The sequence below is a fragment of the Ambystoma mexicanum genome, chromosome 11 (assembly GCF_040938575.1).
Source record: "Ambystoma mexicanum isolate Mex_15411 chromosome 11, UKY_AmexF1_1, whole genome shotgun sequence".
Taxonomy (NCBI): Eukaryota; Metazoa; Chordata; class Amphibia; order Caudata; family Ambystomatidae; genus Ambystoma; species Ambystoma mexicanum.
Genome location: NC_090934.1, coordinates 325714665 through 325732713, shown reverse-complemented (window position 1 = coordinate 325732713; position 18049 = coordinate 325714665).

Below are 18049 nucleotides of genomic sequence, written 5' to 3'. Positions count from 1 at the left end.
GACTCTGTCCTTTGCTGCTGTAAACCCGTATGCCTTAGCCTTCCTCTTAGATTAGCTTCCTGTCTTTTCCTTGGAGGGGTAGGGAGAAGTTTGCATTGATTATTTTGTTTTTTCCCTGCTCCTGATCCTTACTTTCTATTGGGATCCATTCCATGTTTTCCATTGCACTTCTGCATTTATTTCCCATTTGATTATTAGGTGTGGTGTGCGGTTGTAGCTAGCTCCTGTGTGAATGCTTATGTTTTCCTCACTAATTTGTAATCACTATTCCAACTTAGGTATTTAGTTTTCCTCCCATTGCTGTTCTAGCCTTTCTGGGTCCCAGTTTCATCAACAGGATTCGTGGGCTAGCTGACATTCAAGAGGTTTATCTCGTCCTCGTGAGTACAGTTCTTTAGTTCCCTTATTTAATACCATCAAGAGTGTTAGTTCACAGATCCTGTCATTGCTTGCCCTCCACGTGGGTTTAGCGCTGTCAGTACCTGTAACAGCAATTGGGGGTAAGGCGCTTGCCGACTTTCCTCGCGGTCAGGTGCTTACCCCACATCCCTTTTCATATATTGGTTTTGTTGTCACACTCTATTTGCACTCCTGGGTTCTAGCATACATGAGTCGTTGTTCCTGTGTGCACGTAGTTTAATTCGAAGCTATTCACTGTGTGCTTTAGTGCACATTTCCCTTGCCATATTCGCTGCCTTTGTACTCGCCTGACTAATCCTGACACTGAGGTGGAAGAAGGAAAAGGCTCAAGACATTAATGCTAAGGGGGTAAAAGAGTACAAAGTTGAAGATGGTCACAAAGATCAGACCTAATTAATGAGGAATTTCTTGAACCAAAATAATTTCAGATATTTCCTGAAGATGGAAAGGAAACCAGCCTTAGTTCTGGAGACTGTTGCAAATTCTTGGTGCCCTGCCAAGCAAGGCTTCAGGAAAGTGTGTTTTCTCTTGAAACTGAGAATTTCTAGACACAGATCCTCTTCGCTTCCATAGGAGCTATGGGATCTATGGATCTCTGAGAGCCAGTCATTGTTAGCCAATGGCAGCCATATCAATTGCAAGGCACTATGCACTGGACAGCATGGCTGTCCTGACATCAGTTTGAATTTTGATCCCTTTACGCCTTGACTGGTAACACTATGGTCATTTACTTGCCTCGGACAGTCGCAGGAAATGCAAGGGCATTGCAAGGTTTGGTTTCCGCTCATGCAGCAGCAGAGCAACTTTCCCTTGTTTACAAAGAACAGCAGAAGGCCAAGCAAAATGATGACCCAAGCCAGGCCTCCTTATCGCTGTTACCTATATCAGTGCTTCCTCCAGACAGACCCTTAGCAACATACTCTTTTTCGTTCCCTCTCCAGGCCTAGGACCTTCCATATGGTTTTTGTTCCTTCTCCTGTTTCCTCTTCTCCCATTAATGGTGGCACCAAATGAGAGGCCCTCCTGGCCCCCTTCCTCTCCTATAAGACCACCATTAATGTCTACTTAAATGGCACTGGGGCTCATTCCAAGTTCGGCGGTAGCCTTGCTGGTAAAACCGGCAAGCTGCCGCCGAATTTGGAAAATTTACCGGTGCCCGGGTATGGCCAATTACCAGGTCATTATGGCCCACCGGACTGGGTATTTGCCCATTCCAGGGTGCCGGTAAAAAAAGCTACCCATTCCCATTTGAGCCCCATAGGGGCTCAATGGGAGTGGGGAGGCTGGATGCACCGGCACCATTCAGAATGGTGCCAATGCATCCGACATGCTCTGCTTGCGGGTACGGTCTGCCCGCCAGGTCCGACCTGATGGGCGAAAAGGCACCTGTGACCAGAACTCATAGTTTGCCGGTCAAGTAACTATGGTACAGGCAAACTTACTTGGTACTGTAGTTACCGGACCGGCAAGCTTGTTATGAGGCCCACTGTCTTGGTCCAGGGCCCTCAGGCCAATCACCTCCTCTTTCATAGGTGCTTCCTGTGCCTTATCAACGTCCTTTCCTCTCCCACTATCCCTTCTTACCTACTATGGCTGCTCTGCTGCCTCCTTCCTCTGCTACCTCTTTAGCACCCCTGCTACTTCTCTGGCCACCATGTTCCCTCCCTCCTATGCCACCCCTCTGGCACTATCTTCTCCCTCTCGCACTACCCTGCCTTCTCTTCCTTTCTCCTCTGCCCATCCTCAGGCACCCCCAATACTTCTGCAGAGTGTACCTCTGGTATGTACCCCTCCCCAAAAGTCCATCAAATGTGGCAACCTTCTCCACATCGCTGCTCTCAGCTCTTGTTAAGCTTTCAAACATGCCTCTCACATCTGCTGTCTCCTGGAAGTGCTTGATTTAGATGTACTCAGTCCGACTGAGACTTACTTCACGGCCAGCTCTGTCACAAGATTCTACACTCTCCTTCCCGATGGCTACAAGATCCTCTTCAAACCTAGAAACAACTGTCCCGGTGGGTGTGTAGCTTTGATTTTCCCATAGTAGATTCCTGCTTCTATCATTCCAATGCAGCACTACCCCTCCTTTGAATGCCTGTTCTGCAGGCTCTCTATCTTTCCTGGCCACTCTCTCACTGTGGCCACTATCTCCAGTCCTCTGTGGGCTAACCTCTCCTCCTCGCTCCTTGCCTCTACCTCTCAAATTCTCCTCCTCACAGACTTGAGCATCCACCTGGATGCTACCAGCCCTTCTTCAGGACTCTTTCACAACATCTGCGATTCGCTCTCTCTCTCTCTCTATTATTCCCTCTGGCCCGACTCACTCTTCAGAGCACACCTTGGATGATCTGATATTCTCTCAAACCTCCCCTTCTCTAACACTCTCACCACTCCTCTCTTTTGGAGTGATCACATTCTCCTTTCTCCCCTCTTCTCTCTCTTCCCTGCAGATCAAGCTGAATCCAGCACTGCCACAAACCTTCTTGGTCATCCGACCCATGGAGCGTGTGTCAGTTGAGGCTTTCGCTTCTTCTTTCTCTCCTCCTCCTGCATCTTTGGATGACTCACACCCTGACGCAGCCCTCCCTTACCTTCATCTCTCTATCTCTAACACTCAGGATGTCCTTGCCCCTGTCATGATGATCTGCTTGAAGCGCAAATCCAAGTGCAACTCTTGGTGTGATTCTGATCTCACCACCCTTAAATGCAAGAGTAGGGCAGTGGAGTGTGTCAAGGGTTTTGACCCATGTTGAATTATTAGACGGGGTAGATGTGTGGATGAGCTCTCGCCGCCCATCATTCTATCCCAGAACAAAACTAAATCAATAGACTGGGTGGATGTGAGGATGAGCTGTCGCCGCCCATCATTCCATCCCAGAACCAGGAAAACCGTGCGGTTGTGCGCACACCAAAATGGTTGTCTAACCTGCTACCCACCAGTGTCAGCATGATGGACCGGAAGCGCCAGGGGTGAAAGGTGGTGCCAAAGGAAAAATAACAGTGTTGTTAGACCAAAAGCGCCTTAAAATCACCTTTGTTTTCCTGAATGCAAGCTCAAAGTGCCTATTTCAAACATTGCAGGATATTCAAAAATCTTACTGAACACCAGCAGACATCTGGCAGAATGAAGTGCTGTGTGCATACAAAATCTGGTAAGATGAAGAGCCCAAAACAATGTTTATAACAAAACTGGCTGAGCTGTGGATGTCAGCAGCTTAATTGAAATTGGATTTAAAACCACTAAAATCAAAATGTTTAAATTAAACGAGTGACCTACTTTTGAGTGTCACATAGTTTGCAACTGTTAAATGTCATGGTTTTGAACTTAGAATCAGCATTCTAGCTGCATGTGTAAAAATTGTAAGTTTGTTTTAAACTGGGAACAAACAGGGCATTTAGCTGAAGCTTGGCTTAAAGAAATTGAATTCTGCCTGACAACTACCCCCGACAGCAGTTGAACTGGCTCAACAACTCTTCCCACGCCTGGCTGCATCCTGCTGCCCCCGCCAAAAGGAGATCACACCTCTCTGATTGAATGAAGGGAGGGGTACCTGCAGACTGCATGAAATTGAACAAAGCCCTGTCCTGGACTCAGGCAAATGTTATATTGGGGGGGGTCATAAATGGCTTCCTCTGGGGAGAAACTGGGAGGAGCAGTGCCTGTGAGAGCAAACTGAGCTTGGGGAAAGTGGATAAACCAGTTATTCCACCATGTGATGTGGGAAGCCACACCTCTTTTTGACCGGGGCATAATTTTAAAAAGATAGATAACTCATAGGGCGGATTTGTCAAAATTATATAAATAATATCATTATTCTTGGGATTTTTCCGTGCATATTTTAAAAGGCGTTAGGACTCTATACCATGTTCTGAGGCAGAACCCCGCTATTTATTGATATTGCAGACACTGTGTTTAAGATAGACAAATGAAAAGTTACTGGAATGTGTGTAGAAGGGGGGTGTACAGTTGTGTCAAATCTGGAAAGGTTTAAAGGTTGTTATCTGGATGAAAAGGGGCAGAATTCTGTCAAAAGTGGACACTACATCGTACAAAGACAGGGATCGGATGGTTTGGTGCTACAGAACATATGTTAACTAGACCTATAATATTATAAAAATGGTACATAGATAAATATGTTTTTGGATCAGAAATAGATTTGTGTGCAATTTGACAAGGGGAGGTTCCTCTGACCATAAAACCTACAGCATCACTCTGACACTCCATTCCTTTCCCCCAATCCAGGGAGAGAGGAAAGCTTGGCCAATGATAAGTGAGAGGGGCAGGCTTAGCTAGGCCCAGGCACACACCCATTTTCAAAACACATAAAAGGAGCATTGAAACCCAGGTAGAGACATTCACTTTCCACTTTCTTGTGGGACGCCTTGCCGGGAGACTTCAATCTTCACATCCAGAGATCCAGACTTCCAATCCATCAATCTCCAGAGACCAGAAATTCACTCCAGAATTTGTAGCAGAGAGGCCTGAATCCACAAGCTGAATCCTCTTCAGCAGGCCTCAAAACCAACCAAACTATTCAACAGCCGGGCAAGCTGTTTGAATTCTTTGCCAAGAACTTTTGCAAGAACCTGTAGCAGTATCCAGAAGGCAGTGCTGTATCCGGAACCAGAGAGAACCACAAACCAGACCATTGCGAGCAGAACCGGTGCTTGACAGACCCAGAGAGCAGAGCTGACCCAGCTAGCCGGGACTTCAGAACCACCCGCTGGAAGTCCCGTCCAACCTGACCAGATCCGTGACGAGGCCCATTCCTGTCCAAAATCTAGTGCGAGTACCCAGCTAGCACTGTGCCAAAAACAATCTCTTAGTGTAAAATAATCTAATTAAAACTATTTTAACCTATTTAAAACGACCTCATAGGAATCGTATGTGTCATTCTGTCCTTTTTCAAGCTGAAAACTGTCACCTGTTATTTTGAACTTTTAAATTTCAAATCCGAAAAACTACCTTCACAAAATCATCCGTATCTCCGGAACCGTTTGTGCTAGGAGCGAAACGAACCTAGAACCGACTTGCTACTCCTTATAGGGCCTCCGTAATTACGCTTGACGCACGCGATTAAATTTGCCGCGATTTTACACTTTGCACAATTTCAGCTACGTGTAAAAATCAGCAGCTCCTTGCTTTCCTTTGCTAAAATTCGTTTTAACCTGCAAGTTACTCATAGAGCATTACTAAAGTGAGCCTGAACTAATATAAACTAGATATCACCCACCCTGAACCTCTAGAGGGAATTAAAAGCATTCTTAGCACATTTCTCACTTCATTGTCCTCACATTGAAAGCATTTTGGGCCTGTGTTTCAAACTTCTACCTGTTTTCCTCTAAGCTTGCTGGGGGGGAACTGAATTTCATATTGTATTTGATTGCATTACTGAGAACTGTGTGCTCTTCTTTCCATCTCCTCATATTGCATAAAGGGGGGGAGTGAATTGTCAAGGAAAAGTGATTACATTGTCTTCTGTTGAAGCCATATCAAGTTATTTTCTGTACTGCATTTCATTCATCATTGCGTTTCCTTGAACCATATAAAGCATTCTTTCCCACCTTATTCTTCTGTTCCTATTCATAAGTAACCAAGAACTGTGCTACTGTAGGATTACCTCTTGCTGATTACTGCTCATATTCACAAGTGTACTATCCATTATCAATTTATTTATAGAAGTGTGATATATATATATTGTTTCATTTTTCAAATAAACCTTTTAAATTTGGAAAACAAGCCTACTTCTTGGCTCAGTGGGGTCAAGGGGGATTCTAAGAGAGGGGTGTTATACAAGGGTTCATCATCCAGATTATAACTAGCCATAAAAATACATAAATAAGGGCTTCCCTTGGGCATCCCAGACAAGGCACTGACGTAGTGGGATTGCTTGATCGGAGTCACTTACAAGTGGAATTGGAGGACATCGGGTGCAACACTGACAAACTGGCCTGCTGCCTGCTCCATGGGTAGTACAGACTCTCTGTCCTCTCTAAGAAGAGAGCCTACATCCAAGCTTGCATCTCAGAGGCATCTAATAACTCACCCAAACCTTTCAAAATCTGCAGGGAGCTGGCCAATCCTGCTGCAGTCTCTTCCTCTCCTGTTCCTTCCCAGGCCCTCTGCACGGTCTTGGCCTCTTATTTCACTACTAAAACTCAGGACATCCTGCCCACCCTCTCTTCCTCTACCTCGTCTTCCTCCTCCTCTACCACTCCTGGCCAGTCTGATGCCGTCTCTTCTCCTCCTTTCTCCTGTTGACCCCTGATGATGTTTCTAGACAAGTCCTATCTATCAAAGTTCCATCACAGCAGGTTCTCCCCTGCTCTCCCAGAACAATCAGGGACCACATCAACACCCTTGATCCAGCCATTTCCAATTTCTGCAATCACTCCTTTGCCACTGGAATTTTCACCTCCCCCTTAAGCATTCTCTTGTGCACCACCTTCTAAAGAAGCCCTCAGCCGATCCTTCCTCTCTGGCTAAACATCACCTGATTTCTATGATTCTTTTCCTAGGTAAACTCTTGGAAAACCTGGCATCTCTCAGCTTAATCTACATACTGAATCTATTGGTTGCCCCCATGACCACCAGTCTTGCTTCAGAGCTCTCAGAAGCACAGAAACTGCTGTCCTGAACACCTGTGAAGACTTGCTCTCCAATCTTGACTCTAATTTTCTTTCTGTCCTCATTCTCCTTGATCTATCCTCTGCCTTTGACATGGTAAACCAAGCCATCCTGCTCAATCGTCCCCACTACAACCTTGGTATTACTGATCAGTCCCTGGCCTTGGTGACCTCCTTTATCACCGAGCAGACCTCTCAGGTCCAACTGGGGTCTTTCCTCTCTTCTATCTTTCTCTGTACTTATGGTGCTCCCCAGGGATCTAACCTCTCTCCCTGGCTCTTCTGCTCCAATTATAAATGTTATGCGGATGACACTCGGCTCTCTTTCAGGCTCCTCTCAGCCACCTCTGCTTCTTCTCTCATACCAGACTGTTTAGCCGAAATTGAGGAATGGTGTGCCTCCAATGATCTCTGCCTTAATGCCGGTAAGTCTGAGATCCTCCTAATTACCACCGCTCCCTCCTTTCCTCTCTCTGTCTGGCCACCCACTCTGGGCACTCTTCCTGCTACGTCCTGTGAGGCTAAGAACATTGGTGTCATCTTCGACTCCACCCTCTCCTTCTGTCCTCACATTTCTGACATCTCTAAGAAGTCAAACTATCAGCTGCGCCTCCTCAGAGGTACTCTTCCTTTTCTCACTTTCCCCCAGAAGCTCACTGTTTCCAGAGCTCTGGTCCTTGCTAAGCATGACTATGGGCCTCATTACACGGATGGCGGAGAACCATGGCGCTATTAGCGCCATGGTTCATGCCGGTAAAATACCGGCACCGCCTTGGCGGAAAGGGGAATTACCGCCCTATTCCAAGGTTGGCGGGGCGGTAATTCCCCCTTCCAACATTGCCCTTCCCCATTCCCATTTTTGCCCCATAGGGCATAATGGGAATGGGGAAGGCGCTAATTACGGTACCGCAAATTGCGGTAACGTAATTAGCTCCCTGGGTCCCTTTGCGGGTTGGTTTTTAACGCCTGCAAAAAGCAGGCGTTAAATCCCCCAACCCGCAAAGGGACCTCGTAGTAAGGCAGTAAGGATTTACCGGTACCGGTAAATCCTTACCGCCATCCGTGTAATGAGGCCCTATATCAACAGCCTCTTACTAAATCTTCCTGCCTCTACTCTTGGACCTTTACAACTTATCCAGAACAGGACTGCAAGTCTTGTCCTTTGCCTCAAGCCCAGGGATCATATCTCCCCAGCTCTGAAATCCCTTCACTGCCTCCCTTTTGCTGCAAGGATCAACTTCAAGACCCTCTGCATCATCCACAAGGCTTTCTGGGGCATGGGACCGCTCTAGCTCCAACTTTCTCTTCCAAAACATCTTCCTTCTCAAGCTCTCCACTCATCCAACTCTAACTCTCTGATGGTCAGATGGTTCTCCAGACAGAGAGTAGGGGGTATATCTCTTTTGTCTGCTGGGGCCTCCCTCTGGAACAGCCTCCCTGCCTCTCTCAAACTTGAGCAGAACCACCTCTGGTTCTGGAAGCAACTCAAGCTCTTCCATTTGCTTACACTTTTTCTCTTCCTCTCCGCTGCTGATGCACCTGACTGCTCTGTGCACAGGTCACCTGGTCACCCTCTGAACTGGGGACCAGGCTCCTGTATGTCCAGTTCTCCGTGCATTGCCTGTGGGCTCCCCAGCACTTAATGGGCTGTATCTGCTACCGTACAGTCCCTTCTCTCTGCACTTATGAGCCACCCGCTGGCTGCACTTGTGAGTTAACTGCACTTTCCCCCTTCCCCTCCCTCTTGGACCTTCTCCCCTTTTCTCTTACCCACACTTGCGCAAAGTGAATGACACAATGCCTAGTAAAATCTTATTTTAAACTCTCATTGTTTTCATCACCTTGTCTTGTCATGCCTAGAAACACTTTCAAAACAGGCGCATTATAAATGCCACCTGGCGCCTTCCAGGTTGCTGCTCTTTTTCCCCACTTAGCAAGCCCCGCCCAACTGATGCCTTTCTGGTTGCCACTCTTTTTCCCTACTTAAGGAGCCCTCCAGCCTCTTTACCTTTGAAGATGGGGAGCAGGCAGGTGCAAGTGGATCGAGGTCACCTGGCCTAAGCCCCACCCACCTGACACCTTCCAGGTTGCTGCTCTTTTTCCCTACTTAGCAAGCCCGCCCACCTGGTGTCTTCCTAGTTGCCGCTCTTTTTCCCTACTTAAGGAGCCCTCCAGCCTCTTTTCCTTTGCAGATGGGGAGCAGGTGCAAGTGGCTCTAGGTCACCTGGCCTAAGCACCACCCACCTTCTTAGCCCTGCCTCTTCCTTCCATCTCATAATGCTTAGATCAAGAGTGTCTCTTGCCCGGGCATTCAAAGTGAAGGGTAGATGAAGAAAAGGACAATTCCTGTCTGGACCTGTTCGGACCAGGAGGACCCATGGTCCGAACCCCTGCTCAGACAGCAGGTAAGTTTATTCATTTCAGATTCAGCTTTGAGAAGGCAGCCAGCCTGTCTCACACAAAAACCCATTGACAAACACCCTGTGTCGCAATGGACGATGAACCAGGCCGGTGCGTACTAATGAAATATTTATGTATTTTTAAATTTGAATAAAAATCAAACAGATTCAATATAGGGCAACAATCACCATTGGGGTGATAATTACACAGCAAAATGATAGGATACACTTAATTTAACTTTCTGACATCAGACACAACAATGCAAATATGAATGAAACCAGATCACTTTGGATAATACATTTAAATGGGACAACTGTTATTTTATGCATTCTACCTACAACACTCCCCCAAACCTCTGTTAACCAAGTTTTGTTTGGGTGGCGAGGGGTAGCAAGAAGTCAGATGTAATATGCAAAAAATAAATAAAAAATCTGACCTACCATCCCTGAATGGGAGGCCAAAATCAGATTGAAAACGCTTGAAATTTAGCATGATGGCACTCAGAATTAACTGAATAGTTATTTTACAAGTGTGGTTGAATGAAGGAGACAGGAATTTGTGTGGCTGTACTAAAGAAGCAAGAAAACCTACAAGCTATAATGCAAGGTACTACGAAACATGCATACAGGTGGGAAAATTTACTTTGGGAAGGAAAAACAGTGCAGCAAGAATCACACGTGACAAAGATGCAATTTCTTAGTTTTCACGGGTTTAAAACAAGCAAACAGCTTAGAAAATGAGCTAAACAGAGAGAATCGGGAATCGGTTTTGCTGATGAGGTACAAAAGAACATAACAGGTATGATACGAAAGTGGAAGGGAGACTCTTGATGGGTGACAGTATGGGATTCTTTATTGGGAAGGAACATCTGATTTTAAAAGGGAAACACTTTTACGGGCAAACTTGGTTTTGTTAGAAAAAGATTGGTTCTACTGCAACTATATTTTGGTGGCTAGATATTTAAGGAAAGACACGGTATGCAAGGGGGTTAATTTGCAAGGTTAACCTATTCACGCCGTGTTCATCTCTATGGCAAATTAATTAAATTATTCTAAATAGTATTAAGGACTTACACAATGAACTGAAATTATTTGGAAAGAATTGCGCTAACACATGGAGACTAACAGGGATTCAGACAGGACTGGATGCACACAGGAATCTGCCAATTTAAGAATTTACTAGGGTATATATAGCATTCTTATTGGGTTGGCCGAATGCAAGGTAACAGAGCAGTATATGCAGCTTTTTGGTTACTGGGGAGGGTAATACTTCCAATATGCACTTGAATTGGGTAGTTTGGAAAGCTAACCGGGTCGCTGGACAGCCGGACAAGAATCTGGTCACTGCGCAGGGGATGGGCTCTCCCTTAAGGGGACAGCGGGGAAACCGGGGTCTGGTCACATTAGACAGTGGGGTGCATCAGCTGGGCAAAGACACGGGTCTGGTCGCTGGATTCTCCCAAAGGGGTCTGCGCCCTTGCCTCCTTTCTCCCTGAATTATTGGGATTTTTGTAGGGTTTAATTCTGGATAAGTGGTTCTGCCTGGACAGGAGGTTCTGCCTGGATCTGAATTAGCTACCTCTGGCCTGGCTTTGCAGTCTGGAGTCTTCCAGGGTGAATGTTGAAGGGCTGAAACTCTGGATGTTGAATGCCCTGAATTTGGCATCTTGAATTTTTGAATGTCTTGACTCTCCCCATGCCTCCTCGTTTTATAAGCAGGATGACATCAGATAATTTTTACTATGTGAGCGGAAATAACTTGGACATGCCTCTAAGATAGATTAGGTCAGGCTGCGGCTGTCACTGACTCCTTGCAAATGGATTGGAACCAGGGAAGTGACATCAGTTTTAGGGTGTGTGTTTTATGATGTGCTTTGTTACACCACAGTTGTTTTTGCCAAACTCAGTTATGAAACAAAACCCTTATATTTACAATTGCTATCCTCCTGATAATCAGATGGGCAGACCCCATATTTTGCAAGGAATATGCCATTCCATACCCCAAATTTGTGCACTGCTGTTTTGTCCTTCTGACACTCTTTTGCAATTTCTATGGAAAACATTTCACCTAAAATTCCATAAATGACTACACATAAGCCTATCAATGCCGGGCATATTTCCATTAAATTTTACATCTGTGTCATGTACGCTTTCCTGAGAAATGCCTCTTTAATGCTATTCGCGTCCCCTACATGCTAGGAAGACCCAAATAGTCTCATCTTGCTGATACACAAATTACATTAACAACCATCATACTTTCACAGTACTGCTTATTCAGATTGCTGAAATAAATGTGTTAATGTAAAAAGTTGTTTAATTAAATGGGTTGCCTTTGTTCCCAAAAGTGGACAGTCTTTCCAAGCCCCTAGACAAATGTCTTTCCCTGGCCAGCTTTACACAGGCGTTGCCATGGATTCTCCTTTGAAGTCCTTCAGTTTGAATGCAGTGGATTTTACACTTCTGAGGCAAACACATGGGTTGGAACCCACTTTGTTCTTGGGACCATCTCTACCATGCAGTCTGAGGCATCCTCTAATTATCACACCTGTCAGCCGAAAGAACGGGTTGCCTGCCCTTGCAGCAACAAATCACAGGGAGGTGCAACAATTGGCCTTTAAGCCAAATTGGTCTAACAGGAATGCCTACCTCAGTTAGGCTATTGAAGTTCTTTTTGTGAAGAAAAATAAAATACACAGCGTTAACTATACCTACATTTTTTCTGCTTTTCTTCCCCAAATGTACAGCTGTGTTTCTGGGTTTTTGACAGTATTCTTTCCCATTTAGCTTCCATAATGTTATTTAATTTCTCTGCAAGGCAAAGTAACACGGTTTCATTTAATTTTCATGTCCATTTAACAAAATGTGTTTTTCCTTGCATTTTGCTTTCTGAAAGCTTTCATAGCCCTGGTCAATTTCTGTACACAGGGATATGTTAAAGAAATTGGTTCTTTGAAACTGACACCGAACAAAGGGAGAGAGAGAGCTTCTTTTGAAGAGCTTTGTGTGTGTTCATTTGTTGCAAAAGTGAACACTGGCCGTTCAGACTGAAATGAATTTCTCTGCTCTGCACTGAATTTACTTGACACAACAATGCCATTCAGGGTGGAATGGCCCTCATTTGATGATGTTCAGCCTGAATATAGATGGGCATGGCTGTGTTTTACTGGAGCCAAACTGTGTGATTTGTAAAGATGGAAATATCACCAGTGCAAGGTCATTTTAAATGCAGGTCCTTTCTGGGTGCAGCCTTGAGTTTCCAAGATGACAGCACAGCAGCGCAGAGCCATTCCGCATTTAATTTATTTTCTTTAGATTGACATGAAGAAACAAAATTCAGCCATTCTTGGGGTGTCTATGCTCCATCTCGCCCCATATGTGCTCAGCAGAGACAGCGCAGCCTTTACTTCTGTAACTGCTTAAAATCACAGTTTTGTGATGCAGGGGAATATGTGCTCAGCAGACACAGCCCAGCCATATTTTGTAACTGCTAAAATGCAGTTTTGTGAGACAGGGATTTCTGTTGGGCTGGTAAATGTACCCCATATGCCTCCCCTCCCTTTCTGCACCCCTCTCCCTCACTTTTTGTTTTTCTCCAACTCTAACAGAAATGTTGTCAGGCCTAGTATGGTAGTCGCCTGTCTGTTTACATTTCCTTCCAAAACTCCTCCTCCCTTCCTTATCTATGTCTTAGCACTTGCACTATCTGAAATTTCGTCAGGCCGCATACGATAGTTAATTTCACATCCTTACTGTTCATGGACTGCAAGAATGTCATTGTATTTTCCCTTGTTCCCTCCCTTGCATTGAAGCGCTTTTAAACACATTATGTATAGGCACTATATAAATAAACTATCATATCATATCACATCATATCATACACTTTTATCAGATGCATGGAAAGCGGGCACAGTACAGTCCTGTTTCAGCACAGCACAAGAGTATGAGTGTTAAACAAGGCACCTCAAGTAGGTTCAGCAAATAGAAGCGTTCATCTGAATTATATGCAATATAGAATACTGGCAGTAGCATTGCAAGCTTCTGTCAGCTGCACATGAAACAGGTGCAACACACAAAAGACTTGCAGCTGCACTTGGCTCAGCAGCGCAAGCGCCGATCTAATGCATATGATACGGCCAAAACATACAGCAATAGGCACTGCAAGCTTTCAACTGATGCACATAAAATATATTTAGCATATGCATCAGAAAGTGCAAGGTTCCACATTAACGACGTCTCCACATACAAGAGCAGTGCACACTTCTGCAGGCACACATGAAACATGGAGAGCGTATGTAGCAGTGATGCAATCTGCTTTAGAGAGAAAGAAAAAAGGGTCAGCAAAAACAGAAGTGCTACTTCCATTATATACATACATATAGTACATGGCCAATACATCAGGAGAACAAGCTTCTTTCAGATGCACTACACAGATGAAGCAACTTCAGGTCATGCAGCAGCGCAATCTAAGACATTGCTTCAATACAAGCAGGAGGAATGCAGTTTTACCCATATTTGGTATGCTTACATCAGATACATACACATACAACAAGTTCAGCACATAGGGCAGGAGAGCAAGCTTCTATCAGATTCACCACACACATGAAGCAGGTTCAGTACAAGCAGCAGTGCAACCAAGAATCTGAATCAACACAATCAGGAGACATGCAGTGTGGCCCATGCACGCTGTGCTTCCATCAGATTCATAGACATACAACATGTTTAGCAAATAGGTCAGGAAAGCAAGCTTCTATCACACATGAAGCAGGTTCAGAACAAGCAGCAGCAGTGCAACCAAGAATCTGGATCAACACAATCAGGAGAAATGCAGTGTGGCCCATGCACGCTGTGCTTCCATCAGATGCATACATATACAACGTGTTCAGCACATATGGAGAGCAAGCTTCTTTCATGTGCAGTGCGTACGTGAAGAAAGTTCAGTACATGCAGCAGTACAATCCAAGAGGCTGCTTCAACACAAGCAGGAGGAATGCAGTTTTACCCATACATGGTATGCTTACATATGATACATACACATACACCATTTTCAGCACATACATCAGGAGAGCAGCGTCTTTGAGATTCTCACACAAATGAAGCAGATTCAGAACAAGTAGCAGCAGTGCAATCTAAAACACTGGATCAACACAAGCAGGAGGCCTGCAGTTTGGCCCATACATGGCATACTTTCATCAGATATACACACATACAACATGTTCAGCACATAGGTCAGGAAAGCAAGCTTCTATCAGATTCAGCACACACACATGAAGCAGGTTCAGAACAGACAGCAGCAGTGCAACCAAGAATCTGGATCAACACAATCAGGAGGCATGTAGTGTGGCCCATGCACGCCGTGCTTCCATCAGATTCATAGACATACAACATGTTTAGCAAATAGGTCAGGAAAGCAAGCTTCTATCACACATGAAGCAGGTTCAGAACAAGCAGTAGCAGTGCAACCAAGAATCTGGATCAACACAATCAGGAGAAATGCAGTGTGGCCCATGCACGCTGTGCTTTCATCAGATGCATACATATACAACGTGTTCAGCACATATGGAGAGCAAGCTTCTTTCATGTGCAGTGCGTACGTGAAGAAAGTTCAGTACATGCAGCAGTGCAATCCAAGAAGCTGCTTCAACACAATCAGGAGGCATGTAGTGTGGCCCATGCACGCTGTGCTTCCATCAGATTCATACATATACAACATGTTCAGCACATAGGTCAGGAGGGCATGCTTCTTTCAGATTCACCACACACGTGAAGCAGGTTCAGAACAGGCAGCGGCAGTGCAATCTAAGAAACTGGATCAACACAAGCAGGAGGCATGCAGTTTGTCCGATACATGGCATGCTTCCATCAGATATAAACACATACAACATGTTCAGCACATATGGAGAGCAAGCTTCTTTCATGTGCAGTGCGTACGTTAAACAAGTTCAGAACAAGCTGCTTGAACGCACGCAGGAGACGTGCAGTCTGGCACATGCATGGCATGGTTCCAATATATACATACACATAGAATAAGTTCCACACATAGAGCAGGAGAGCAAGCTTCATTCAGATGCACCATGCACATATAGGACGTTCAGCACACTCAGTAGAAGTGCAAGCTTCCCTTAGATCACAGTTGTCAGTGCACGTTTTTGCTATGGCTCTCTTGTGTTTCAGCTCTGGAGGTGACATTGTCGGCGCCTTTGTTCCTTGGCCTCTCTGCTGAGAGGCAAACAGGAGTTTACTAAACTGTACACGGAGCTTAGTAAACTCTGCACGGATCCAAATAAACAGCAACTCGAAGCTAATGACACTGTGTCAGGACCTAAGTGCTTGCAATGTGACCCCACTCCGACTCCATGTCAGATGTATGGGCTCCGAACCCTGCCTTCGCCTTTGTGTGTAGGAAATGTTCATACTGATCGCAGCAATGCCCCATAATTAGTGTACTTTGCCGAGAAGTGGCACGTTGCTCCAGACTTCCTGTAATGGAGGGGCTGGGTGCTAATAGGCCACTATCTACTCAGACAGCCTGCTCCTGATTTAGAAGGGAAGTGCTGCAGTCGGGCCAGACAGCGGGGATGGATCATCCTCAAGTGCACGGACACCTCTAGCCCTTTGCGGGCAGCTCTGCAGCGAGGCAAATGGCTGAGATGAGACACTTGGCCCGAGTTCAAACCCGCAGCCTCTGAAGACCTCTGTGCCAACCGCCGCGCCATTCTGCTCGGATACCTCACTAGCTGCCCTGGGGAGACTTGATTTATCCTCTGCCTGTAAACATTAATTCCTTACCTAAAGAGGGTCAAGGGTCACCACTTACTGTACCAGATCATCAATCATGTATGTGGTGGGACTGGCGGGCGGGGCGGGGCATTCGGCAGAAGACTTTTGAATGGAGTCGGTTCAAGGAAAATCTGCCCCTTCATGACAAGATTTGCAGAAACCAAATCCAGCGCTACTCTAGGGATGGACCCTGGCCATCCTGATCTGCCATTTGATGGACTGACTTCCTGTGTAACCGAGCCAGGCAACTAACCAGCAGTGCGGCTCAGAAGGGCATCCGTGCCCCTGATTCTATGATCTAAGACAGAGCTCTCAAACACCCCTCTTCTGCCACCCTAAGGAGGGGCCGACTTTCTAGTGAACTGCAGCACGCTCATCCTTTTAGCAGTCCAAACCATTTTTGTTGTCTTTTATTTATTAAATGTATATGGCTGCAAACCTGTTACATGAACATGTGCAAAGTGAAAGTCTTGAATCGGTCTCTGGTGAGCGTTTCTGTCCACCGTGAGTGTTGGGCGGGTGCCTGCCATGGACATCCGGCAGGCGCCCCAGGGTGCCACTCATCAAAGCACACGACAGGCCCAGTGCCTGTGGGGGTTGGGGCCTGCCCTTGACATCCGGCAGGACCCCCAGGTGCTATGGGACATCAGCACCATCAGGGTGGGGGCACAGCCTGCCAGGCCTCTGAACATGCGGACCTCGGCCACCATCCTGGCACGAGGGTCCCATGGCATCAGGGCCTGCAGGCATCAGGGCCTGTGTCATTAATGAGACACAGACTCAGTCGTTCTTCTTTGGGAATCTGCAGCCGTTCTCCCTCACGTGCCTGCAGGAGCTCCTTTTATTAGCTTGGGCCATGACGCAGTCATGGCCCATCTTAAAGGGGCAATACACGTGGGAGGGACACATCCCCTTAAAGGGGCAACACACATGGGAGGGTCACCCACAACACTCTCTTTTTTCATAACAAACAAACAAACATAGCTAACACCTGTATGCGTCCCACCTATTACAGAACGACAAACTAGTTCTCACTTCAAACCTTGCGAGATAACCAAATACCAAAACATAGCACTGAAGCAATACCTAGCTAACTGAACACAGTTACAACCATAACACATGCTAAGCAAATCTAAACCCACTCCGCGGGTGACAGTCGTGGTGGGTGAGCTGCTGATGGAATGTGGGCAGTTCTCCCAATTTACAGGACCCTTTATTAACCTGGGGTTCAGAACTACAACTGCTGACAACACGCCAAGGTCGGCGGCTGGCTCTACTCACACCCCACAACTGCAAGGCCACCGTTTCCCTTATAGTTCTTTTCTGAGACCACTCTAGGCATGCGACTACTATGCAGGTTCACAGCAGCAAACACACAGGATTACAGAGTCCTCTTAAAGCAACTGCAGGACCGCAGAATACAAGTCTGTCTTCCATCAGCATCTGTTCAGGAGTCGCTTAGCGGGTCCAGGTCCAGTGATGGTGCAGTTCACAGCCGGCAAAGACGCTCCTGGCGGGTACCAGGGGCCACATCAGCTTGACCCCCTGCTGCTCAGATCAGGGTATCGAGACGCAGGTTGTTGGGCATCAAGGCTGCTCCAGCCGTTGACAATAAATGGTGCCGTCGGTCGGGCACGGGTGACAGGACATCACTCACCCCTTTTTTCTGCAATGCTCCCCCCGATTAGGGGCATTTCTTTTCCTCCAGGGGCACAAGAGGGTGTACACACACTCAGGATATGCTGCAACCCATACCCTGCCTGTTGCACTGTTTAGGGGTGTTGGTTTGGACACACCCACAGTGTTCCAGAGCTCAGGGGGAACCA